This window comes from Drosophila subobscura, chromosome O, assembly GCF_008121235.1.
Source record: "Drosophila subobscura isolate 14011-0131.10 chromosome O, UCBerk_Dsub_1.0, whole genome shotgun sequence".
Taxonomy (NCBI): domain Eukaryota; kingdom Metazoa; phylum Arthropoda; class Insecta; order Diptera; family Drosophilidae; genus Drosophila; species Drosophila subobscura.
The window spans coordinates 26,430,071-26,456,477 of NC_048533.1; the positions used below are offsets into that span (position 1 = coordinate 26,430,071).

General features: G+C 40.3%; 1 protein-coding gene across 1 annotated transcript in view; it reads left to right on the top strand.

Moving 5' to 3' along the window:
* The window catches only part of LOC117899064 (extracellular serine/threonine protein CG31145), a 68,290-nt gene that overhangs the window by 1,566 nt on the left and 40,317 nt on the right, over positions 1–26,407 (top strand). The window contains exon 3 of the mRNA XM_034808830.1: positions 17,199–17,244. The gene's annotated coding sequence lies outside the window, so the exon portion shown is untranslated. The remainder of the gene's footprint in view (positions 1–17,198; positions 17,245–26,407) is intronic.

Here is a 26,407-nt window from a genome sequence, read left to right on the forward strand (position 1 = left end):
CAGAAATACGAGAAGTAAACATCCATATCCGTAACCCCGGGACCATGGAATCAAGGGTCCAAGGGCCGGCCCCAACTGCTCACGCAGCACGTAGAAAATCAATAAGCTTTGACTTTTGCCTTACTCCTGCCCCCTGAACTTGCCGACGTTTTTCATTAGCAACAGCTGATTGCACAAGCTGCTCCCACATCGCAACACACTCCCCTGTCTCCTGCTGGCAGCGGCAGCCCCACCTTCCGTCATTCGGCAAACGCTTAACCTTGGCGCGCCTTTTTCCACAGTGAACTCAGCTTTGCCGCGACATGGGTGTTGGTGGTTGCATTAGCAAAAGGAACTAGCTAGGAACTGTGGCCATTATTATGTCTTCAATATTTGTAACCAATTATCAAAACATCCTAATGACAGGGTCTGCCTTCGGCTGTCTTTGATTTGAGTTGGGTTTCTGCATTTTTAGCCACACAGTGCGCACACCTTTGAGGGGAACATTAATGCATTCTAAACAATGTGAAACTTCGTGAGAGAAGTGTGATATTTTGAGTGCATATGAGTTGGGTGTGTAAGTAATTTAGCTAATTTTATATTTTTAGCCCTTAACCCCTATGATCACACCTCGTTAGGGACTTTAGAGATAGTTTGAATATATATTATGTAATACATTACTAAGAGTTTGCTGTGCCAAGTAACGTTAACCACATTTTAAGAGGCTCTGAAAGTAATAATTAAATATTCAAGTTAATATTTAATATGCCCGGATCACATTTTCCATGGTTGATATGTTTAAGGGACATTAACTGTTGGCACTTCAATCGAATTTTCTTTCCAAAAATATAAAATAATTAGTTATGTTTTGTGTAATTAGAAAAGACACAGAAAAATACACTAATTAGATCTGTAGTTTTGGTTTGCTTATCAATTTCATTGGAGACTTTCCATGTAAAGAAAACAGGTATAGTTCTATAAATCAAAGATTGAAAGCCCAATCTATTATTCCCCTTTGATGCATACCTTTTCGGACTGGAAGCATTCACTGTACTATCAAATGGAGTGGTGGAGGGGGTGGAGGGGGTGGAGGGGGTGGGGGGGAGATGCCATTTCCCTATCCGTCTGTTGCATTGCATGCTCAAGTTGTTTGGTGCTGTTTGTGTGTTTTTGTGCGTTGTTGTTGTCTTGGTTTCCTGGCGCCTCATTAGTTTGCCACCCAGACAGGGGGAATGCTTGCCAACGAACGTCACATCCATGAGATACTTGTGTGTGCACTCATCAGGCGCGCTCTTAGTCTCTCAAGAGCCTGCATTTGCCACTCCATCATGTCAATCAAAGTGGATGTCCCCCCCAGAGTGCATCAGATAGGAAGTTCAATCATCAAATCAGGCCAAATCTAGGAACGAAAGGAAATGTTGTGCTTCAATAACAAACCCCCAAAACCATTCGGATATATAATCAGAGCTATTGCTTGTTTTGACAGTTGAAGGACATGCGCAGGCTTTCGATGTCTCTCTCTCTCTCTCTCTCTCTATTACTTTTTCTCTTCACTGCAAACTCTCCCACACTTGCACCTCTCTGTTTTTCTCTCTGTTTCTCTGAAAGCTCTACCACGTGATAGTTTTCCGGCTCAGCTGTCATCCAGCTGTACACCGACTTTCATTTAAATTCCCACAGGCGCCATAAAATTCCAAAAAAGCTACCAAATAAAAGCGCTCCTAACACATCCTAAAGCTCTTCGGATCTGCTTCTTAAAGCTGCATACTTTGACCACTTGTTGATGTCATTTTTGATTGGCGGTTGCTTCTCTGATTCTTTAGAAAGTTTCTGCTATTTTTTACAGCTAAGAATTTATGCAAATTATTCCAATGTTTAAAAAAAATCCAGCCATAAAACGATTTCGTGATTCTTCTGACTAAACTCTTAGATTGAGAAATACAAAAACACAGAACCCAAAAAATTGCTGTCATTAAAGCGGTTTCCAAGCATGTAATTTTGTGGGTTTTCCTATGTGTTGAATACGGAGTCGACTTCTTTTCCTTTACTTTACTTTCGCTCTGAGCCAAGTCGCTGAATCGCATTCTAAAGTGAAAGGAAGTTGAAGTTGAAGCTGAAGCTGGGAGATGCTTTCTAAACGATGGCTCCGCTCAAGAGGAGGAGCACAGCCATTCACAACCGGAATTGTATATATGCACAAACATGGAACAGTAGTGGCACCCACCCGTAGAAACCACAGCGAACGACCCACCAGCAGGCATACATAATAACATTCTATTTCAATTAGTGTAAAAACTGACCTATGCCATTTTCAGTACAATTTTGTGGTCTCTCAATGGCTGAAACATTAATGAGCACTTTTCAGATCGCTTTTGTTTATCCGAGTGTACCATTCCATGCACAACTTCACGCCCGCCAATGTCTACCCGTAGTAGTGCCGCCGGCGGCGTCGGGGCAGCCCCCAAAAGCACACACGAACCGAACACAAAGTACGTACCCCCCGATTACCCCCAAAGACAATTTGCCCATAAATATCATACGAATACGAGTACATAAACTACATATGTACATATACATATGTGTGTATATTTCTTTGTCGTTTGTCTGGGGCATTGTTGCGGATTTCAATTTCAATTCCACTCATCGAGTTTCTGTCGTTTCCCTAATGGTTTTTTAATACGACATCCGAAAAAATGAAACTTTATAAATAAAAGCGCACGAGGCGAGGGGCCGTGCTCGTGTGGGAAATGTGGATTCTGTTACGCCCTTTGATTCGGCTATAATATACTCGTACTTTAGTGCTGCGATGAATGGAAAGGAGTGGAATGATTGGGGGAATATGATACCGCTAATACGATAATAATTGCCCAAAACTAAAAGGTTTTAAGCGTGTAACCATTGTAGAAAGTTGGAAAATACATTTTTGAAATTAAATACTGGTTACCTATTGGAATAAATATCGAATAAATATTTTTAAATTGTGGATTTCTTTATTGTTTGAAGATTTTCAAAAATCAAGGGAAACTGAATATGAGTCTATGGCATTCACATTTTTGTAACCACTTTCTTTTAAAAGTTTCAACGTAAATGCTTGCATGACAATATGAGTACAGTTCTCAGCAAATTACACCATAAAAATTACCTTTAACCGATTCATTTTGATCTAGTTTTCAGTTCCAGTTCCATTCTCAGACCACTGTCACTCTGATACGAGTATTTCCGGAAAAATTGTATAAAATTATATCTGACAAGCTGATATCAAAGCATGTGATGGCTTTTTTATTGCTGTAATTCAATTATCTGTTCGTTTCTAAGCCCAATAAATAATATTGGATCACGCAATGCCTTCATCATATCTCATCGTTTTGCGGGGGATCTGTCATGTTATATCAAAAATTTTGGATCAATCACATTTAATGCTATTTGTCAGCCAATTAATTGTATTCAATTTTGATGAGTTGTTGGCCAGCAGTTTTTGATGTATGGAATAATTGTAGAAAAAGCCGGGAGCGGGAAGCTCTCTCTTCTCTCTACTCCTCGATGCGTTGTTAACGGCACGCTATATAATATTTAAATGCCGGCAAAAGTATCCGATACACGCACTCAAAACACACACATACACACGCCCACTGATACTCTATCATAATGGGCCATGCAGCACGCGAATTATTAAATATTTATTGAACATCAAATGTGGACTTCAAGCGTCGCTTGATGGCCATTTCACTGTTAGCTTTGACCCACCCACCAACCGGTTTATGGCCATTTTTAAGCATTCATCTGCGAGTGCCCGTACGAGAATTTACGAGTATTTCCTACTTTTTTTCCGGATTCATTCTGTTTGACAAACTTATTAGTTTCAACAGTTTTTCATTACATAAAAAAGAAATGGCATTTATTATACAACAAGCAGTAAATAAACTAAAAAAACATTAGCCCGTATGCGTGGCCATAAAAATTGCTTAAATCATTAAACAAATTGTTCGTTTTTTTCGTTTTGCTTTTCAAGAGGCAGGGGCCCTCCTCAGATTACATTTAATAATCACTTTTTGTCATGAAAAATGAATAATTGTTTATTTTATTTATTTTTTGCATATATATTTTAATGGGTTTTTTATGGCAGCACAGCTCAACTGAAGTATCCATAAAGAAAAGAAGAAAGTTTTGTTTTTATTTTTCGATTTGCATTGGGTTGCACAAGCTTTGAGCAGATGGCGCTAAATGAGCTTTACACTTGCTTAGAAACTTGAATCCTTGGAAAAGCTCACCTGTTGGATTCTAAATAAATATGCGTTGCACAATCTAAGGTCTGGTCATGACAAAAACATCTGACCACAGAGTTCATTTGATGGGGCATTTTCAGCCAATACTTGAAGTGATAACAACACAGCGAGATTGTAGATAAGAAATGTTTGCATAGAAATTTGAAATATTTATTTATAAAGCTTAAAGAAGCAAAACAATGATTTCGAAAGCTTGCTTTGTAAATTAAATTATATTTTGGAAAACTCTCAGGGTAGCAGCTTTACATATGTATGTATCTTGGAAGGAAAATATAATAAGAATCTGTAATTTATTCTCTTCAAATGGAGTTCAATATATTTGTTCAATATATTTGACATTTGCCACAAGCCCTTAGGGATTTTATAGAAGGAAAAAACTGAAAAAATCGACGATAAAAGCCGCTAATCAGCCACGTAAATGAATTATCGAATAAATTGACCATGGAAATACGAGAATCCATGCAAATACATTACAAAACTCTCACAGATGTCACGTTTCGGTATCTCTATTCAATTTTTGGATTTATCTACAACGCCACAGCCGACAGACCCTTATTGTTTCGTACACCCCAACCCCGATTGTACCCCCATAAGTATCCATGTATATTGTATGGGAAATACATCGCGTGGGTCCAAAACGTGCACGGCACGGCACAAACAAACACCAATCACCAGCCACAATGCTCGTGCTCATTGTATATAGTTTCTACATATAAACAAAAATAAAATAAAACACAAATCACCGCCAAACATTCGGAGCAACTGAAAGACTAACTGAAAATAACTTTAAAAGCAAAAACGAAATGAAATTGTGAGTTTCACAAGTGTCACGTTTTATGCAAAGTTCGTTTCGTTTTCGTTTATAGTTAAACTTTAACTTTTTTCCAAAATAAATGCAGCTTTCGTTTTAATAACAAATTGCAGCAGCAGCAGCAGCAACAAATAAAAACGATTGCTGCTTAAAAAAATCTGTTTACGCAGGCAGCAGGAAATTAAATTTTGCCAATGTTTTCAAAAAGTCAGCGCAAAATTCGATACAAAATAAACGTCGCGACATAAAAAATGAGAGACCCCAAAAAGATTATTCAAACACCAAAAAAGAGCGAAATAAACAAACAAGAAACAATGCAAATAAAATGTAAACCGCAGAGGAACGTGCGATCGCGGATTTGTATTGAATTCCGAATGAGGCGCTGACCACAGAGCAGTGGCAAAGAGCTGTGACAAAAATACGTTTCGGATGCAATGGAAAATATAAAGTTTATTCAGAGTGAGATACCAAAACTTCGAGGAGACAATCTGCTTTGGTAAACACACTAAAAGTAATTCAAAACTTGTTCTGTTAAGTGTGTTCCTACACCTAAATGATCATAATGGAGATCAACTTCATTAACCTTACAAACCATATTTTCTATAATTCACTAATTTATGATTTGCTACTAAAACAGGAGGACTTCCCCGAAGCTTGGGCAGAAGCAAACCCGTTTTCTTCATTGTTTAAGTAGGTTCGGTTTGCTGTATTTTTTATGGAGGCACGTAGCGGAGTGTAGAGTTCAAGTAAAAATAAATAAAAAAAAGTTGAAATAAAAATATGTGTGTCAATGAAATTTTCGTGCATTTAAACTGCAATTGCGGGCTGCCTCATAAAATATCAGAGACAGACCTCAGTCTGAAGTTTTTGCCACCCCATCGCAGTGATTCACGAACTTGTTTGGTTTGGCAGTTGTATATATGTATGTATTTCTCATACGATCCATCTCACCCATCGCCCCGCGGCAACCATTGACTTGGTTTGGAGGAGAGGAGTATCTTTTCAATAATTAGCTTGTTCGTTTTGGCCAGGCATAATTATGCGAGAAATACAGAAACAGAAACCAGTTTAACTTGTCGCAGGTCCATTTGATTGAGCTTAGAGCACACCCTAGTAGAAGTGGCTAGTTCTTCTGCTGCTCTTGCTCCCCCCAAAACAGTGTTAAATATTTCAAATATTTCTCTATGTATCTTTCGGATTAGTATTCAGAGCATGATGCGTGTGGGGTTCGTTCTTGACAAGCAGGAAGCCGCCAGCACATGCCGCACGAGCGCCTTTGAGCGTTTTGTAAGAGATGCCACCTATTTTGTATGCCTAGACTGTTGTCGATGGCTGCAGTTACTGGTTGCCATCGTGGTAGTAGTCCCACAGTACTGTCATCATAGATTTATGTGTGGCTTTGATTGCCGACGCGTCGGTTATGAAATGCACTGCGAGTGTGGAATAACAAGGGGGAAACATTATACAATGCTTAGAATCATTTGAATATATCTAGAGAGTATACTTTTTATGGGAAATGAAAACTGCAGCCATTTGAAATACAATTTTGGAATAACTCAGATGGTTAGAAATCGACGGCATCTGAACTGTAGTTTCTATGCTTATTTTTTCCGTGTGCTCTACTTGACTGTCGCCTAATTGGACCTTCATAAGTTCTCTATAAATTGTCATATCATTCGATATTTTCTAATCGGTCAGTGTTCTGGTTTCCCTAACGAATTTCCTGAACTGAACTGCATTCAACGATTCGTTACAAAGTATCATCCAATTCTTTCATTAACTTTCTATACAAAAATTGTTATTGTTATTATTATTATTGCTGTTGTTGTTGTTGTTGGTTCTGTTGCTATTACTGTCAGCTGCTCGCCTTATTGGGAGTGCATGATAAATCATAAATATAATTTTAATAGGCTTGCGCCTGAGGAAAAGTGAAAATCATTGTCCGATTTCGATGTGTCTGTCGATTTGTGTCTTTGCCTGTGTTGGGCTTGCCTGAGTGTGGGGCTTGGCAGCTTAAGCTAATGAAGCGCATTAAATGAAGCTTGAAACGTATGAGTATCTTATAGATTCTCTTGGCAAAGACTCTTGGCTGGCTGCTGGAGATGTGGCTGCCTGCCATTGTTGTTCTTGGGTGAGAGCCAGTGACACAGAACGACAGACAGACGGACGACACACACACACACAGAGACTCAGTCTGTCGGAGGAAAGTTTGTGGGTCTTCCGCAGTCCGTGGTCTTCGGTCTGCTTGCTGTAAAGGTTAATGAGTTATAAAACTTATGCCACTTACTTTGTTTAGTGTAAACGATACGCATTATTAAAATGTGCCTTCACATGTGCATGTGTGTGCGTTGTCTGTTCTTGTTTCATGTGGCTGTCGGATATAATTTGGTTCTACAGACACAGCCACAGTCATGATGATAGCATTTTCTGTTATGGCCAATGCTCCCCGTGAACGTGGCGGCGACGGCGGCGTCTTTTGTTACGCTTTCCAGAACATGACTCTGAAAATTTTCGGCACAGCTTTCATTTTTCCCCGTTGTGGCAGCTTTCTCAGATCTCAGGTGAATGAAGCCATCTCTGAAGATGAAATAAAAACATAACTTAAATAGCATTTAAAGAGCAAAGCAAAGCAAAGCACAGCGAAATGGTAGCAAAATCTCTGCGGAGACCCCAGGAAAAGTGTGTCAAACCTTTTAGAAGAGGGCCAGAACGGGGGGGAAACAGAACAATGCCTCAAAATGGGGGCCAACAAACGGGGCAGGCAGTCAGTCAGTCAGTCAGTCAGTCGGTAGCATTTAGGCAACAGTCAAAAGGTTGCAAATACACAAAGCGTAACTGTGCGAGGAGATTCTTTTATTTGTGCCTCTCGGCGGCAGGTGAAAAGTGGGGAAAGAAAAAGTGTAACCGAGGGGCAGTTTGTAATTAAATCTTATAGAACGAACAACAACAAAAAATAAGCCAACTGAAATGTGGCTCTCACTCCCGCTCTCGCATTCTCCCGCTCTGTTGATCCCTCCCGCCCTCCGTGCTGCCTGCACTGCTCTTTAGACCAGGTATTGCAACAGCCATTGGCTTTGTCCATGCTTGAGTTGCTCTTACAGTTCTCTCTCGTGCTCTCTCTCTGTATTATTACTTGATTTTTGTTTTTTTTTGGGAATGTACTTAAAAAGGCAACAGACCGTCGACCGCATCCCCCACAACCGAAAGCCGGAGAGCTCAAAGCCCAGAGACCAACCAGAACCAGAGCCCAACCTTAAAATATCCATTTAACCATCAGTGCAGCTGCAACCTTAAATGGTTTGGGGCATGAGGTATGGGGCGTGGCTAGAGCTTTAACCTCTGCCTGTCCGTGCCACCCCCTCTTAAGTGTATGTGTGGCAATATAAAGGGCAGACAGGGGCTACCCTTGAGGTGGCACTTTATGCAGTTTTCAGTTTAATTCGAAGCTGGAGTTTCCTCATGAATAATTTGCCGGTTAAGTGGCACATACTCTGCTGTGTTTGATGAAGTTCATCGGTTGGAATGTCCATAGCATGGCCAAAGAAAAAGTTTAAAAGGTATGAATATATGCAAATTCTATAAGAAAGAATAAGATTTCGGATCAGTGGGTCAACTCTTTGACATTTGCTTACCTTTTCAAAGTATTTTAACCCTGTTAGGTATATTCTCTTTTCTAATTTGCTAAGTCTTTTCAGAGTATTCAAGTCTCTTTATGTTTTATTTTGGGTTGAGTGCGTTCTGTCCCCCAAAATATTCAATGAATTTAACCGCTCGCTGAACCCCAATGCGAAACTAAATGGAATCGTATTCCATTCTGTCTGCGAATTGTTTTAGTTTTATTTTTAAGCATTTTTTTCGGTTTATATTTGATGGGGCGTTGCTGGTGCGCTACAATGTTGACAGAAAATCAACCCGATCTGGGATCTGGATAAATGAAAACGAACAGACACTGGGCTTAATTGAGTTTTGCGATGCTGTCTGTGGATGATGTTAATAGAAGAAGTGAGCGGAAGAGTTAAATAGTTGGAAAAATGGAGACGATGAAATGAGATACCTACTGCGACAAATACAACATTCGATTCAGCCATGATTAGTCTTTGTCTGACTGACTCTGATATTTTGAGGCAATTAGCTATTTAAATTTAAGAAATCATTGAATAGCCGCACATTGTGTGAATATTCAATTCAATTTAATTGCTCTTAAGTGAATGCTGAATTTAATTGCGGCCAAGTATTGGATTTCAAAGTCAAAATGAAACTCAAGTTACAGCATTATCCAGCATTTTGTTAAAGGGCTGCAAACGTATGGGTGAGGTTAGCCACATTGCAGAGCCAGCACTCGACTACAAGTGCACTTTGTTAGTCCATGAGTCGGGTATGTGTGAAAACTCTTCAAAAAGCTGGCTCACTTGGTAAGGGATTTTGACCCTTGCAGCAGAATTTATGCTGAATGAAAATATTTTTGTTTTTACTTAAAAAAAAGAATACGATTTCTTTGAAGTAATTGAATTAGATTTTGTGCATTTAAATTTAAATTTAGTTTGCAAATCAAATTTTATGGAGAGACATTGCCAGGGAGCAATAAATGGGCCTCGCAATGCTCTCCCTCGACATACAGATACGGCATATGTTATAGCTATATATACATATGTACATATGTATATTTCTATAGATACACCACATGGTACAACGAGAAGAAGAAAACTCTGATTATTTCGCATTGTGTTTTGGGGGCTTTGTTCGAGCGTGACGCGACAGAGAGCGTAGTGTTCAGTTCGTTTCAGTTTTGCAGACAGAAAATTAATTTTTCAAAAGCACTTTTTTCAATAGATATTTTATTGCAATTACAATTGCAAAAATACAACTAAAAATGCCGATTGGTTGCAAACTTCCGTTTCGGACTTTGCTTATAAAAAAATCAACCACTTTAAGCGGCCTACAGAATGTCGATAAATGTTGGAAATACTCGTGAAAAATAAAAACACTCGAACACTGCACTGTTCGAAACCAAAACCCAAAACACATGAGTGGAAGAGTGTGGAAGAGCAGCAGCAGCAGAAGCAACAACAAAAGCAGCAACACTGGAAAGGCGAGCAGCAAAACTTTTTGCTGAGCATTGAATCAATTCGATATTCGATTTGGCTACGGCTATGGCAATGGCTCTCTCTGGCCTCTTAGCCAATCCTCCACATGTGTTACGGCCCGGAGCAGGCCGTAAAATTAATTTTACGCACGGCCTCAAATCAACGCATCATGACTAAGTGAACATTTTATTTTATTTTTTGTACTTTGTTGTGGTTTTTGGTTGAAGAATCCCATCGAAATATTAAACAACTGTTTGAAGTGTTGGTTATGCAAGGGGGAGTTTGTCTATAGGGAATTTCGAGCATGAATCTCCTTGTGGAAAATAAATGTGGGGGGATATACATATGTAAAAACCATAGTTCCATTTATTAATCATTGAATTTGGCATTCAAAATCATGCAGAGAGGAATTTGTGAGCAGTTAAACTAGTGTTGAGCACTCCTTCCTGCGTGGAGTGCGATAATGTTCTGATTTATATCCATGGAGCCTCTAGGGCATGTTTCTATAATGGTTTAATATAATTTTTAGAGCAAGAGTTCATAGAATGTATTCCATTATTTTTGGGAAGATTGCTTTTAATCTGACCTTGCGCCCGTGTCTCGCTTTAAAACAGTGCATGGTCTGGTCCATCCAGACTAAGTAGTCTATAGCCTGGTCCACTTGGGCCCTCTTTTGCTTTTTCTTGTAGATCTTTTTAAAATATATTTAATATAAAAATGTATTTATTATTATTATTTTTAGTATGTTTTTAAATTATGTATCATGACCTAATTTGCAACCCAAACTAAAGGTAGCTTTTTCAATTTACATTGCTCTTTTTATTTCCGTTCCGTTGTTGAATTTTTGATGTTGATGTATGGGATTTTAATCGAGTATTTGGTGCCGCCTCAAATTTGAAGCAAAACAAATTAAGTTCAAAATTGAATTTTTGGTTATTGTGGTCAATGGAACATACCGAATGAGATAGAGAGGTGGGAAAAGCGAGAGAGAGAGAGAGAGAGAGAGAGAGAGAGAGAGAGGTTAGGTAAAAAACCAACACAATTGTTTACTTTTAATTATGAAACCGCGAAGGACAAACATGTCGGCGCCACAGCCAGAGCAGGAGCTGGAATTGAGCTCAGTTTTGTTCGTGTCTTCTGATTTCTACCCTATGCCGAGAGGCATTCTAATTTTCATCAGAAAACATAGCAGTTAATTAATGAATATCGCCATACAGACTAACATACATACATATCCCTACAGTTAAGGTCATATAATTAGCCGTAGGAGAGTTTGACGCTGCTTTTGTGCAATTTTATTTCCCTAAGAACTATTAATCTGGATAAATGAGTATCAAAGCAACGACTACCAAAATTAAAAGAGTATTCCCTTTCTGTTTTGTTTGTTTCTTCCTCTGCTTCTGCTGCTGTTTATCAATTTCCAATATTGACCTTTGTCTGTTTTGTCTTTGTTTTTGCATTTGTTTCTGCCTTTGCTCTTACTTTGCTCCTCTTTCATTCGTAGTTGTTTTTGTTGTTTTAGTTGTTGCTACATTAAACATACACAGTGCGAGCGCAGACATGACGGATCGTGCCGTTGTTCGGAGTAGGGGGCCCTACCGGGCTTTGTTTTTGTGTTGCCTCTTGCGGTTTCTTGCTCTTCGCACCTTCGGAGGTGTCTTTGGGCAGCCACCTAGCGGGACTCTGGCACCCACTGCGTGAAGTTGGAGGGGGACGCAGCTAGAGAGGAACTGAGAGGCAACGAGACACAGAAAGATGGGAGAAAAGCACACACAAATATTTGAGCAATTGCAGGGTGACAATTTTTGGTTTCTCGTTCTCTTGCTTAATTTCTTATTCCCTATGTCTTTCTCTTATGCTCTTTATTCAATTTGCTATGTATTTATAGATATGTACATACATATGCAGAGAGTCCATTCGACTTAAGAAAATTTCTGAAAAAAATTCAAGGCGTTAATTAATTTATTTATTTTGATGTATGTACATACATTAGTATATTCCATCAAACTTCATGAAGTCGAGTTTACCATTAAACCCATTTTTCCTCATTTATTCACCAACTAAATTGTATTGCTACAGGGTATCATGAGATACACTTCCATCTGGGTCAGCTTTTATCCTATTTTTGTGCTGTTTATGCCGAAAATAAACAATTGCCATCATGTTGTCAATTGAATTGGAGCGTTGTTTTCAATTCTCACACAAACGGAATAGACTCCGCTCCCTAAAACAGAAACCCCTCTGTGTCCCTCTGTGCTCTAATTAAATTACAGAGCGGAATGCAGTATACAAAATGCAAGTCTACATACACATATACAAGATATGTATGCACATACAGATGTGCAGTTAGAGATATTTTTGCTGATTGATTCATTCAGAGGAAGTTTTAGAGAGCCCCCGGTTCCGATAAGCGAACAGTGGGCGGGGGACGGGCGCACTTAACCCAATTAGTCGGGACAAAAGGCGATAATATAATTGCATTTAATTGAATTTCAGTTTCGCTGACAATGAAAGCCACGAGCAGACGGATGGACAAAAAGCGAACTAACTAATCATTAAGTTTTAAATTAGCCAAGTATTTGTTGCTGTTGCTGTTGTTGCTGTTTCAATTTCCTTTACTTATGGAAGCCATGGCAAATGTGCTGTTGTGTTCTGCTTTTGCTTTCTAATGACTTGCGTTTCAATGAAAGTTCAATTAACGCGTTTCACCGAGCGAAAGTTTCGCGTAAAACATTAATGAAAAAAGAAGAATGGATAGAATCAATGCAAAAAGACAGCCAGACGTAGTGGAAGAGAGATTGTGAGAGTGAAGTACATTCAGAAGTACAACGATTTGGTTTCATTTAAGGGCCGGCGATATTTTCTATTCAGCCGTGGCGAAAGAGTTGTATCGAAATGAATGTGTCAGTTCGCTTAGGGGAACTGTATACATACCACGATATCACTTTATCTTGGGCTCAAATCACTATATCTATACCAAGTCATTCCCCTTCCAAGCTGCCATTTTTCTCTTCTTTTTTCTTTCCTTCTATTCCATCCAGTTTCTCTCATCCTTTTTGCACACTCCTTCGTTTAGTTCTCTTTTCCGACAATAAAATTGAACATAAAGCAATTCTTTCGGGTCCTCATTAACATTATTTGGCCCCGCGGCGGCAGCAGCAACTCGTGCATGCCACCATAAAGGATGATGATGCCGAGAGCCGAAATGGAACACTCGTACAAAATATACAAAAAAATTCCCATCCAAAGTTGCTGCAATTTCAATCCGAGTTTGATTGAATTCATTAAAAGCACTGCACACTGCCACACACTCTCTGCACTTGATTTTTATTCAATTTTTTTTTGCATATTTTATTTTTGGCTTTGCTGACACTTAAACAATTAAAATAGGATTGTTGCGGGTCAGAGTCGGCTTGGGTTGGGTAGGGTCGAGTTCCTGCTGTGACAGACATTGCAATTTCGGGTCTGTACGGAAAAAAAGAGAAGATACAACCTGATACATACATATGGTATGATTGTATTTAAAATGTAGTCATCCCTTGTCTCTCTGTCTCTCCATCTGCCTGTCTGTCTCTGCCTGACTCTCTGTCGTGTGTGCGGATTTGGTTTGCAGATTGTATTTTTTTTAAATTGGTTTATCCGTTGTTATTGCTCAAATTTGTATTTCATTTTTTTCCCTTTATTTTCGTTTGTGTGTGCTCGCCAAAATGAAATTTGTTTTGCCGCTTTTGCTGTTCGTCACACCGCGCGTATGAGTGATGGGAAAATGAATTTTTAATGGAGATTATTAGAGAAGCGGAACTAGACCCTAAGTAAATGGATTTATTACTTTGTTATGGCTGTTCATTTAACTAAAGAGACAGAGAAATCAGGGAACACAAATCGAGTGAACATGAATGTACAAACTCTGATTCTCGGTCCTTTCTTGATTGATAAATTAACCTTCCATTAAGTTTAGGGATATTGATGAACCTCTTTCTCAAACTTTTAGCCATAAGCCTAAGCTAGAAACTTATCAAATAGAGCACATTTTCCTATCTTTTTGGGACCCTATCGCAGTCTCAGGTTACAATTCATTTTTAATTGGCTTAAGTTTAAGCAAATTCATCATTACTTTAAAGCCAGAACCTCCGTGTCTGTGTGTGTGTGGACTTTTGAAAGAAAATATTAAGTTTCGCACTGAAACACGCAGATAGAAACTTCCCGAGAAGGTCCCCACTTTGCAAAAGTGTTTCAATTTATCAATTTATTCCTGCAGCTTCCCGAAGGTCGCACCGGGGGGTTCAGGCGAGTGCAATGTATCAGCGCAAGTGGGGAGAAAAGTTTATTTTGCCTTAGTTTTCTCTTCGAATAATATTTGAATGTGTATATGTACTCTTACATTTTGTGCAATTTTGTATTTGAGAGCCGAGCCCTTCCCCTGAGTGCCAGAGATCCCAGTGGCGGTTTCTCGCCCCACGAAACAATTTCTGGAATATAATCAATTTGTTGTCGTTGTCGCTTGTCGCTGGCTGTTTGGCTTGTTGCTATAGAAATGTTGCGGATGTTAATAATAAAATTTAATTAAAGTGAAAACAAAGTCAACGCATAAAGAGATTACAATAAACTGCTGCTTGATGGAAAGCAACTGGGAAATTGCAATCGAATTTATTAAGTAAAAAAAACGGAGTAAAATTACGGATAAATCAAATTGAAAAATTATTAACATTCACTTTAATTGGTGCATAGCTCTCTTCTCAAGTGCGGCATTTAATTTATTAATAATTTGGTTTTTATGATGCGCGCAACCGTTTTTTTATTTTATATTATTGATCAACACATTTCTGTGTAATGTGATTCGCCTTTTTTTTTGCATCTGCTTTATCGTTTTATGCAAAACAATTCAGTTTATATTGGCCTCATAGCATGGGGTATGTGGCATGGGGCATGTGGCATGGGGCAGGAGACTCAGCGATTGATAAAGCCATTTGCATGGCAAATATTTTTTTCTTTTGTTGCTCTTTGTTGGCACTTAAATATTTTAATTAATGAATTTGTTATCGCTTATCGTCATGGTGACAGCAATTGTTGGCTTTGTGCCCCCGCCCTCTGCCATTATGGATGGTTTTCTGTCTCTCTTTGGGCCATCTAACTGTTGGTGTTACCAATGTGGCACCCTTTGTTGTGGCTGTTGTGGCAATTGTGTGTCTAAAGATTGACAAGTCACGCGAATGGGGAGATGCGACAGAGCGAACGCCACGAATATAGGTTAATACTTACTTTACTTTCTTGGTGGGGCCTCGGCCTCTGATATGAGACCTGGCTAATGGTTAAGAATGGCAACAACAGTTGACAAAGGATAATGGAGTGACTTTTCTTCCTCCGAGTAGAAAAATTCAATTTATAGGAATAACACGATCTAGATTGTTGGCAGATTAGCCATCATTTATGTAATGGAAGCAGTAATGGATAAGATAAGAATAGCAAAAATATGCTTTTGGCTCTCAGCGCTTCATCACCATTTGCTGCACAAAATAACCCAAAAGTGAACGGCGTCGTTCGTTTTGAATGGCACGAAGATTCATGTTTTGAAGATTAAGTTAGATTTACTAAGGTTAGATGGGACTTAGATGACTTAGTTTTGTAAGCACGCTTGGATTGTGACATGTTCACATTATGAAACTGAACTTTGATCTTAAGGGAAAACATCTGTAAGACTCTCCCTGGAGTGCAAGTGTCGCATGTCAAGGGCCATTTGTCCTAGGAAAGCATCTGTGGTAATCCAGAAATTAGCTGCGCTCTCTTAGGCCTTATACTCATTATTTTTTATGGCATTTTAATGACTTAATTAAACAATTAACCAGGCGGTGCACCACGATAGTTCAATTATGTAAGCAGCGAGAGGAGAGCAGAGCTGAGCAGCCCGCCGCCAAGATGCCAACAATTAAAAGTTCATTAATGCGAGAAGCTGCACGATGATGGCAGATGGGAGACGCTTAGAAGGGGGGAAGTGTGGTGTTGCAGCTGGGCAAAGCATTGCATACAAAGAGCCAAAGTTGTTTTTGCCTTTTCCGCAAACGGCTTGGAGGCAACAAAGAATCTAATTGTATATCAAGTGCAAGTGCAATTGCACAAGTGGGGAAAAAGGGGGGAAGGAGGAGCGAGAGTGCTTGGGGGATCTGCCTCATGCACCAGTGCGTCACACCTCTTAGCACACACACACTGAGAGCGCACACTCAACGTTGGGGCGATACTTGTAAACTAATTCAATTAACGTCTAAGCAGCTTAACATCATCAAGTGACCCAGTCTCTGTTGCCCCAAGCCCGCGTTGCCCCCGTTGTGCGATTCTGCTGCATTGCGTTCTGAACGTTCCCTCTTGAACCCGCTTTTAAGCCCCTGTTGAAAGAGTGACCCACAACTAAATGTTTGCTGAAATTTAATATTATCTAAATTACGAGCTTGGCACTTAACATTCTACACACACGGTGCACCTCACATATCTTTACTGTGAATTGTGCAATTCCCAATGCCCAATGGCTAACCAGTTCGAGCCAAATGAAAATGGATTCAACAAGTGAGAAGATGACAGTCATTACGAATATGGGATACCCGGTATTTTGAAGAAAAGGAGCAGGAATCAAAGATGGAGCCTTCCTTATTAAGATTATGATAATTATACAATCGCTGTAATTTTTTGGTGTGAATAATTATTGTTATTTAATATTTTAATATACCCCTGTCCTACTCACCATACACCGGTTATAACAAATCCCAAAGCCAAATCTCAGACAGTTAGTCGAAGTTGAAGTCTCAGAGTCACAGACAGTGACAGACACAGCGACAGACACAGCGACAGCGGACAGACATCAAGTGCAATAAACTGGTTTTTGGCGTTACTCAAAAACTCATTCGCAGGCGGAAGTGTGTGGCACAAAACAAAAAACACAAAACAAACACGAAACAAAAGCTAAGCAAGACAAAACTGGGTTAAGCCGTTAATTATATCGCACTTGACATTTGCATATTAATCAGGTTTACAATTTCCTCACTCTCTTTGCAGACAATTCCCAGAAGATATATTTGTAGCACTGGAAGCAGATCTAAAGGTGAGTAATGCTCGGAATTCTTTACGCAGCTTATCAAAAAGAGTAGACTTCCGTTGGCCGTAGCTTCCTGTAGTTTTGATCTTGATAATCTTTCCTTAGCTATTTATTTGCATTATCATTTTACACACTCAATGTTTAATCAACAACTACCTGATAATGGGGAGATGGGTACGAGCCAGAGCCTCGTTATAGCCTGGTCATGTGCCTGGATATGCTAATAAAAAGAAATAATTTGTTAACGGCTAACCATTCGTCGGGGTCACACTTCCCAAATGGCCAATGGCTTTTCAACGTCATGTCAACTGCGGCTTTTGCATGTCACTGCCAAAATCATATATAAAATGTATTTTATTTCTCGTTGAAAACCACAAAAAAAGAGGCATGTAAATAAGCCCCTGCCCAAAAAAACAACACCCCATTCGTTTTCACATCTCAAATGCAAATATCAACAGCCGCAGAGTATTGGTGGTTAAATATTTACCAAAATATAATAACAATAACCCAAAATTTGTATTTCGAGAGGTCTCCGAGAAGCTCAGAGGCAAACAAATGTTGGATTTATGTCAGAAATTCCAAATGAAATAAAAACCCTGTGCTAATTCTGTGAATTAACAACAAAGTATACGAAAATTGGACAAGTAAAGAGTGTTTTTGAGGCTAACAAATTGCTATCATTCTTTTCTACGATGCATTTGGGCTGAGGGGAATATATCAGTTTTTGTTTTTATAAAAGATAAGAGGATTAAAGGATTTACTCAAAGTGGGAGGGGATTTCATTTGACAAAAACAAATGCGACAAAAACTTATTTATACAACAGATAGTCTTAGTTGTAGGTACCAATGTTTGGGGTCGTATAAAATGTACAATAAACTGTAGAAAAGCTTAAAATCTCTCCATTCAGTACACAATTAAAATGTAAAAAAATGTGACCACAAATATAGTAAATCTAGCACCAAAAAAAATATAATCTATCTGCTGTTCCACAAAGTTTGAATGAAATGGAAGAATTTTATGGAAATTTTTAAAATATCATATTGCAAAAAATGAAGAAATGAGCAGAAAAGCTGGGGACTACGCCTTTCTAATATAATTTCTATCTTCTCCCACAGATATGTAGTTGTAGAGTATCTAAGGTTGGCGACATTATTCTGTTCAATATTACTTCAGCAAAAGGTGCGATGTTGCGTCTCCAAATTATACGATATTTGAAGTATTGATATTATGAAATTGTTTTTTTTTTATTAGCGTCGGAATGACTTTCAGCTTTCATTCTGTAACCGGGCCCCGCTGCTTAACCACAAATATTCATTAACAAATGTTGGCGTTTAATTTGTGCATAAATTTATTTAGCACGAATGCTAAATATTTCGGCGGCTCGGCTCGCGCTGTCACTTGTTTAATATTTGCCTTATAAATATATGAAATATATTGTGCGAATTGTGCATTTATATGAGATTTGTGTTTCGTGACCAAACAATAGCTGTCGTAAATTGGGTTAAATTTTGAAGGAATATCCTATGGGTATGAATATACGAGTATATGCCCCCAAAATATATGTGGATCGTGCATAATCAATGACACATTTGTGTCAACACGAGACGCAAATAAACAACGTCTCTGTTTGCCTATTTGCCATAGGAGTATTCCATCCAGCCATCCAGCAGGAGGGCCAAGAGCCATGCAAATATTTGCCAATGGCTTACGGCCTAACCGGATACTGGACGATGGACGATTCAAGACACCTCCCCCCACTATATGTTATTGTTATCTAATCCATCGCCAACGACGCGTCGCGAAGCCATAATCTTGCAGATAAGGCTATCCGTTGGATATGCATGGACATTCTTATTCTGGGAATCTATTTTTGTGCTGTGAGATGTCTTTTCTTTCTTGAGCCGAGAAGCGTCGCCCTGAATTGAGTACGCCTTGCATTTTCCTTGAATCACTTTGCACTAATTAGTATTTTAATAATACGAACTGTTTGCACTTGACGACCTATTCATTCTATTAATCAATTGAAAACAATCCATTCTCTGGACAGTAATTAAACCCCCAAATGAGCAAATTAAAAAAACAACAAAAGTCGCATACAAGTAATTCGATTTAAATGCAGATAAAATTAATTAAAGCCCTTCGATGGGCAATAGAATTTCATAAACAAAACCAAATAATCAGCAGGCAAAACGAACAAATATTTGCAGATATTACGTGTGCATTCTGATCGGATATGTGGATTCGCAATGTCATTTTCTGGCAGGAAGGGAGAAGGGGGAAACATTCGAAATTGCATTTGCAATGCTGTAAATGTTGTTAATTATTATGCACATTTGACCCCAATAGCAGAGCGATAGTCACATTGGGGGGTGGGAATATGCCAAAAAGGAAGTTGCCAATTATGAGAGTGCGACCAACACAATGAAGTTTTTGGAAACACTTGCCACTGGCCCCCCATTGTCCGTCCATCTATTCAGCTGATTTATGCATCTCTCAGCACACACACGGACAGACTCTCTCATTATTGTTTGCGAATGCGTGCATCTGTGTGTGTGCTGCAGGGTTTGCTTCTGGATTTGTGTTTGTTTACATTACAGGAATTTCCATTGCAATTCACGTGTGGTGTTTTCCGGGTTTATTCAAATTATTCTAAAATACTAAAAACATTCTGCACAGTTGACACGCTCTTTGGCTCCTCTCTGCGTGTGTTATCGCACCCGCACTCTCACGCATTTGTGGCAGGCAATATCTACGCACTAAACTACCCCCCTCGTGTGTGTGTGTTGCAAGAAACTTTTAGCGTTTGCCGAAAATTGAAAACGTGTGCGAGAAAACTAATTTGATTAGCAAATAACTAGAGCCCCACAACAAAAATAGTAATACACACAGCAAAAAGAAACCAACACGAAACTTTTACCTGTGTAACATTTAATACGTGTAAATATGTTCTGGAAAAAATTATTAGTATTTTCGACTATACGGAATATGCTGAAGCCAAATAAAAAAGCTGATCTCAGTGTTGTGGATATCCATGCCAATCTGCAGACAGTTTCAAGCCTGACTATTCCACTGGGGCATCTGAAAGGGAATTTGTTTTCCGGTTTGGTTTCATGTCCATGTTTAAGTAATTATCAAATTAGATGTGATTGAGAAAGTTTTTTGTGCTGCAGTGATTTTTGGGCAGAAATATGTTTTTGTCGTTGCACAGTGGGGACTTATGCTGATTGCCACTAGAGTCGACTGTAGATTCTGTTTATGCAAATGTTACGTGCGGATTGGGGCCTGGGAAATGCTGGGCCGAAAAAATTAAAAACCCCGCCAAATTATGCAAATGAACTTTTGTGCTTGGCTGACCTTTGGGGCCGGGGCCCAATAACAACGGTAGCAGCAGCAGCAGCAGCAGAAGCACTAGAAACAGCAACGTAATTAAGCCATTTGCTTTGAGCCTCGACACTCGCAATTAGCAGCGAGTTTTCTTCTCTCGACAACGTCCGTGTTCCTCGCCCCTCGTCCCAAAAACGAATGAAAACGAAGGTGTCAACGTGCTTGCCTGTCTGGCTGTTTATTTTTCCTCTCGCCTAAAAAAAACTGCGGGGGGAACACAGAAAAACACACCGTACAAAAAACGAAAACCAAAAAAACATTAAAAAGCTTTGGAAATATGCAAATTTGTACGACTCGACATTGAAACGTGGCCATAATTGGGCCAAAAGTCAGAGGCAAAGTTTTTTCTTGGGTTAGAGGCTTTGTCTTACAGCAGATTTTTGGCTTGAACTCCCCCCCTCAAATACTCCGCCACGATAACCCTTCTCTTGCCATATAATTAGCTTCCGACTTTGGCTGCACTTCTTGTTGGCCAAAAGTTTTCTTGGCGTTTTGGGGGGCTGCGGGGAAATCCCTTTGTTTTCAAAAAGAAGTTAGTTCTTGTCAAACTGAATATTTGATTGGATATTTTTCTGAGGGAGAAATTGGAAAATGGACAAGGGATTTTGTATACGTATTCCCTGTTGCACATGAGAAGACAGTCGGTGGAAGGAGTTTTAACTCTGCTAGAAATGTTCCTTTCCAGGAAAACTTTAAAAGCATTCATTTTTTTCAGCTATAAATTTCTTTTTCTTTTGGGCCCACCAATTATCTGTGAAATTGACTACAAAATGTTCCACTTTGTTACTGTGACTCTGACATGGGGCCCCAGTTTCATCCCGGGGAAGCAATTTGCGTCTCGAACACTTTACAAGTTGGGTTGTCAGGACACAAGTTACTTGATGTCGTGGAGGAACCCTAGAAGAAAGCCCCAGCCGTGTGGCCCCAGCCCCAGCTGGTGGGCGGGGCTGTGTGCGTATATAACCTTTTAAATCTGTGCAGATGCAAACGCACACAACGACAGAAAAACATAAACTGCCATAAAGTAGCAATAATAATCCTTGAGCCTATGTCGAGAACGTTTTACTGAATTTTTATTGACTCGAAAAAGAGCGGCAGGCGGTCGGACAGTGTTGAGGCGTGAAGGACATCCAAGCATTCAGGCAGCTGGGCGAACCTCTTCAGTTGTCAGGCGGACAATAGGAAAGGATGGGCAGAAGCAGACAACAGCCCGGACAATGGCTTTGGGCCCAATAAAAAGTCGTCATCATAATTTCCTTCAGCTTGACGCACAAGTGCGGGGGGCTGTGGGCCTCTAACAATAGAAAAGGAGCGTCTGAAGGTGACTAAATACGGGAGGGAAACGATACCTTTGTCACCGATGGCTTACACTCTATGTCTTGTATGTCTTGTATGGATGCGTTGCTACTGTTTTGTTTCAAAATATCGTTGATGAAAAACGCATCGTGCCACAGCAGCTTAAAATACAACCAAACCAAGGCAAAAGACATAACGAAGCAACAGTAAGAGAGCGTTACAATAAATGACCATAAATGGCCCCGCTGCTACATGCACATAATTCGCACATTTGGGCCCGGTTAATGGGCGTGGCAATCATTCGACCAAAGCAACAGTAAAATCGCGAGGCAGCCTACCATTCGTTGTGTCGCTCGAGGCGTAGCTTAATCATTAGTTGGCCTGCGGTTCGGCTCGGTTTTCTTTTGTCATCATCATCATCGGGAGTGCTGATTTTTATTGTTGGCAAAATTATTTTTTAATTAAATTTTTACGACACGCGCACCCACAAGACCAACACCAACAACAGCCAGAAAAAAAAACAGTGAGGGGCAATAGGAAACGGACACAAACTTGTGTCTTGCGGGTGTCCAACGCGGGACTTCTGCTTTTGTACATTTTTGTTTTTGAGGGTGGATTTTTTTGTGGGGTAGCTTTCAGCAGGACTCTCTGTCTGCTGCGGGCTGCTGTTGCGTGTTTTCTGCATTTCCCTGCAGGTCGCCACAAAACAGAAGTCTGGAAAAGTGCCGAAAGGTTTGAGAGGGGAGAAGCCGATGGCCAAACCCAGACACCCGGCTGTAAATACATTTGAACCCTTTTTTTTTTGGTCTTGGACTCTGCTCCCGGAGTCTTTTCCAATTTGATTTTTTGTGCTCCTTCAAAAGGTCTTCCTGCCAGCCATGTGGGCGTGTAAAATACGCTCAAAAAGGACACACGCACATTTTTGGAGATGTGGCAGAGTGTCCTTGGAGTACTTTAGCTGTGGAGTGTCTTAAAAAGCAATGCAATTACTTCAAGTGTTTTTTGTGCACAAAAAAGAGATTCGAGATGGCTGCAAAGAAAGATAAAACAGGACCAGTTAATTAGGCAGTATTTTTTAATAGGAAACGACATTATTGGTGGAGCAAATATTGATAAAGATGGAACTCTTTGCAGTTTGAACTCGACCCCTTGTTTCTCTTCAGAGCATTAACTATTCGATGCATCCTACCACTTGCTATTTACGATTCGGTTTGTTTCTTGTTTTCCTTTATGGAATTTCTGATAGTTTTTCAGAGCCGAAACGAACTGGAACTGAATCGTTGCGAGCATTTCAGGGCCGTGCCTTTTATTGCTTGGTTTTTTTTTTTAGCCGCTTTGCCCACTTTGGATCCGTTTTCCTGCTCTCCTGCCGCTCGACTACGTTTCTGATTCACACATACACACAAATGTAGAATTTCCCTTCGAGTTCTCTTCCCTTTTGTGTCTGTGGGGCATGTATGTATATTCCGTTTGCGAGTTTTGGGTTACTTTGAGGTCACAATGTGTTTGAACTGTGTGACTGTGTCTGCAAAGGGCATGTATGAAGGCGTCTCCACAGAACGCACAAATAGAAATAAATTCTGCAATAATGTTTGTCCACTCCATGACACACCCATTAGAGCGTTAGCATATTCCCATATCCTCAATATCCTATATCCTCCATCCTCTGTGTGTGTGTGGCTGGTCAGAGCGATTGAAGGAGCTTCGGAGGGTGCGTCCCTTTGTCCATTTGGGAGTCCAGTCTCTGCTAGGTCTTCGGCTCAATTCAATGGAAATAATCGAATTTTGTATACATTACATTGACATACAGAAAATTATGCAAATTGAAATTCAATTGATTGGAAAATGCGATGTTTTTGTGGCACTCCCTGGCAGGCCTCCCCCGCCACAAACCTCGCCCACATGGGAGGGACAACGCCTCCAACTAATGCCTTCCATATGTCTTCCCATTATGGCATATGAATTTGAATTTGAATGGGTCCACGAATGCCTCGTCCCTTATGAATGTTGAATATGTAAATTTTGACCAGGAATTATATCAGCAAAGGGGCAAAAATCTGTTTGTAGGCTTTATTCATTATTCATGGTTGCGTCCGATGCGGCCCAAGTACTCTACCCGACACAACTACGAGTCTATAATGACCTCCGTTTAGTTTGCTGATGAATAACATTTCAAATATTCCTAGTGGTCGCCCGCCGACTGTCTCTCGTTCGTTGGTGAAATCGGTTTATGGACTTTCGGCTTTCGGCCTTATTAAATCATTTTAATGACTCAAATAAGCTGGGCATTGGGGTGCAGTAGCGATAGCGGGGCTTGGGGTTGGCGATTGGCGCAGACGGAAAGAGACCGAAAAACCGCACTTGACAAACATTTCATTAATTTCTCCAACGTTCGCCTTTGAAGTTCAACTAAAGCTCGGGTCTAAAGCTTAATGAAAGGGATGTGCCTTCCCCATGCATCCATAGATCGTTTATGCGTGGGTCATGTACGTGAACAGGGGAGGAGATATCAAGATATATAATCGAGAATAAATGTGCTATAGCACTTCTTAATGAATTAACTTGATTATTGGTATCATGACATCAAAACTTTTCCCTTTTGAATTGGATAATTTACAGCCAATTGTTGAAAACTTTCATGAAGCCAATTCCAATTTCGTTTCCCATGCCCACCAAAATTTGCATAAACAATCCCATGGCTGCCATTAGAAGTCACATCAGATATCGCATTAATTATCCGCATAAACCTTTTTGCGAATCCCTTTGCTTTATCCTTTTTTTTCCCGCTTGGCTTCAAAGGGATTAACGCTGGTCGCCCGTACCCAGGGCCCGGGTGTAAGCCAAAATAATTAGTGGGCCACAGAGCGGGCGCAAAAACCTAATGGTCAATGGAATCCTCCTCAAATCCTTCGCCTGCCAGTGCAAAGACCACCCGAAAAACAGCACCGAAAAAAAGGCGGAATTTGTTGGGCAAATATTTGCGTGAGGGCGCCACTCGAAACGTTGTGAAAATACTCCACTGCGATGTACCGGTGAACCATTAATTTCAATTAATTTGATTTATGCCGGAACCGAAACTGGAAGCCGCCTCCAAATAGATTTTTCACTTGTTTTTCCTACCCCCGACCCCCGGCCCTCCGACAGTCTTTTCATTAATTGTTTGGCGTTTTGTGCGTGTAATTGGTGTGGTTAATTCTGTGGATCCATCCGCTCCTCGCGCCCTGAAAGGATGGATTTCCGATTTCCCATTGTTGAACAAATTAAGGCCAAACTATGGTATAATGCCAATCATTTGTTGTTCGTTTTGTGGAGATTTGCATTCATTTTCATTTTCATTGGAGGGAAAAGCAAGGGAAAAGAAGGCAGCACCAGCAGCAGGAGACGATCTCTTGAGAGGCAGCTGGGCGACAAGTCGATAATTTCCACCAAATGGCAAAAGCCAAACACACCAAGGAGGGGAAAGAAGAGAAAACAAACGTTGAGCAAAACGTTTGCCTAATTTTGCTACGCCTTTTGGTCGTGTGGCAATTACGCTTTGGCTGCAGCGGCAATAGTGGCAGTAGGAGTAGGAAAAACTACGACTAAAACAAATCATTTGTTTGCACAAGCGCGACAAAGCGAACTTTTGAACTTTTTCCGCGGAGGGAGGCAGTACCCGTACAGTTGGGGGGCTACTACCTACTGTCCGTCGTGTTGCCTGTCTGGGGAACGACTGCAATTTTGTTGCAAGCATTAAAAGCATTACGTTTTGTGTTTGTTTTTGCTGCCTCCTGAATCGGGTTTGGGTCTGTGCCTGTGCCTGTGCCTTCGTGCAGCCCTGCCTGACTGCCAGACTGGCTGAGACAGCCTGACAGTTGGCGGGAAATAACAAATAAATTGACAGATGACCTGACAATTGATTTCGTTACGTCTTTCACTCACTCTGTTCGCGGCAGTGGAAATGTGAAGACCACCTTCGAAAGGAAAATGTCTCCAGAATGAATGCAATTAAAATGCAGCACAGCTGTGGGAAATGTTATCAAAATGCAAATTGCATTTGTTTGCCGCCTGCTAGGAAAAAGTCAATAACTGCAAGAGACGCAAACAAAAACAAGTAGCAGTTAAATGTTGACGGAGAGTGTTGCCCCAGATGGTGAAGTAAATGGACCGCTCCACCCAAAAAAAAAAGGAAAACTCTGCTCGAATGGTGGTCAGCCCTTGGGGCAAGCAACGCTCAACGACGCTGTGGGTGGAAAGTTTTCTATTTGTGTCGTTGTGTCCTTTCACCCAGCAGCAACTCCCTATCAAGCCGCCTACGAAACGGGTTCCCTTCACTCCACAAACAAATAACAATTTCAATTTCGCGAGTATCGAGTGCCGCCTGAAATTCAAATTTTAAACGAGGAACTGCAGTTCTGTAGCGTCTCTCGTGGCACCCGTATAGTACTTCCTCCTTTCGCGGTGCCCCAGGACAAGGCAGCCCAAAGGATCGATGGCGGCTGGCTTCAC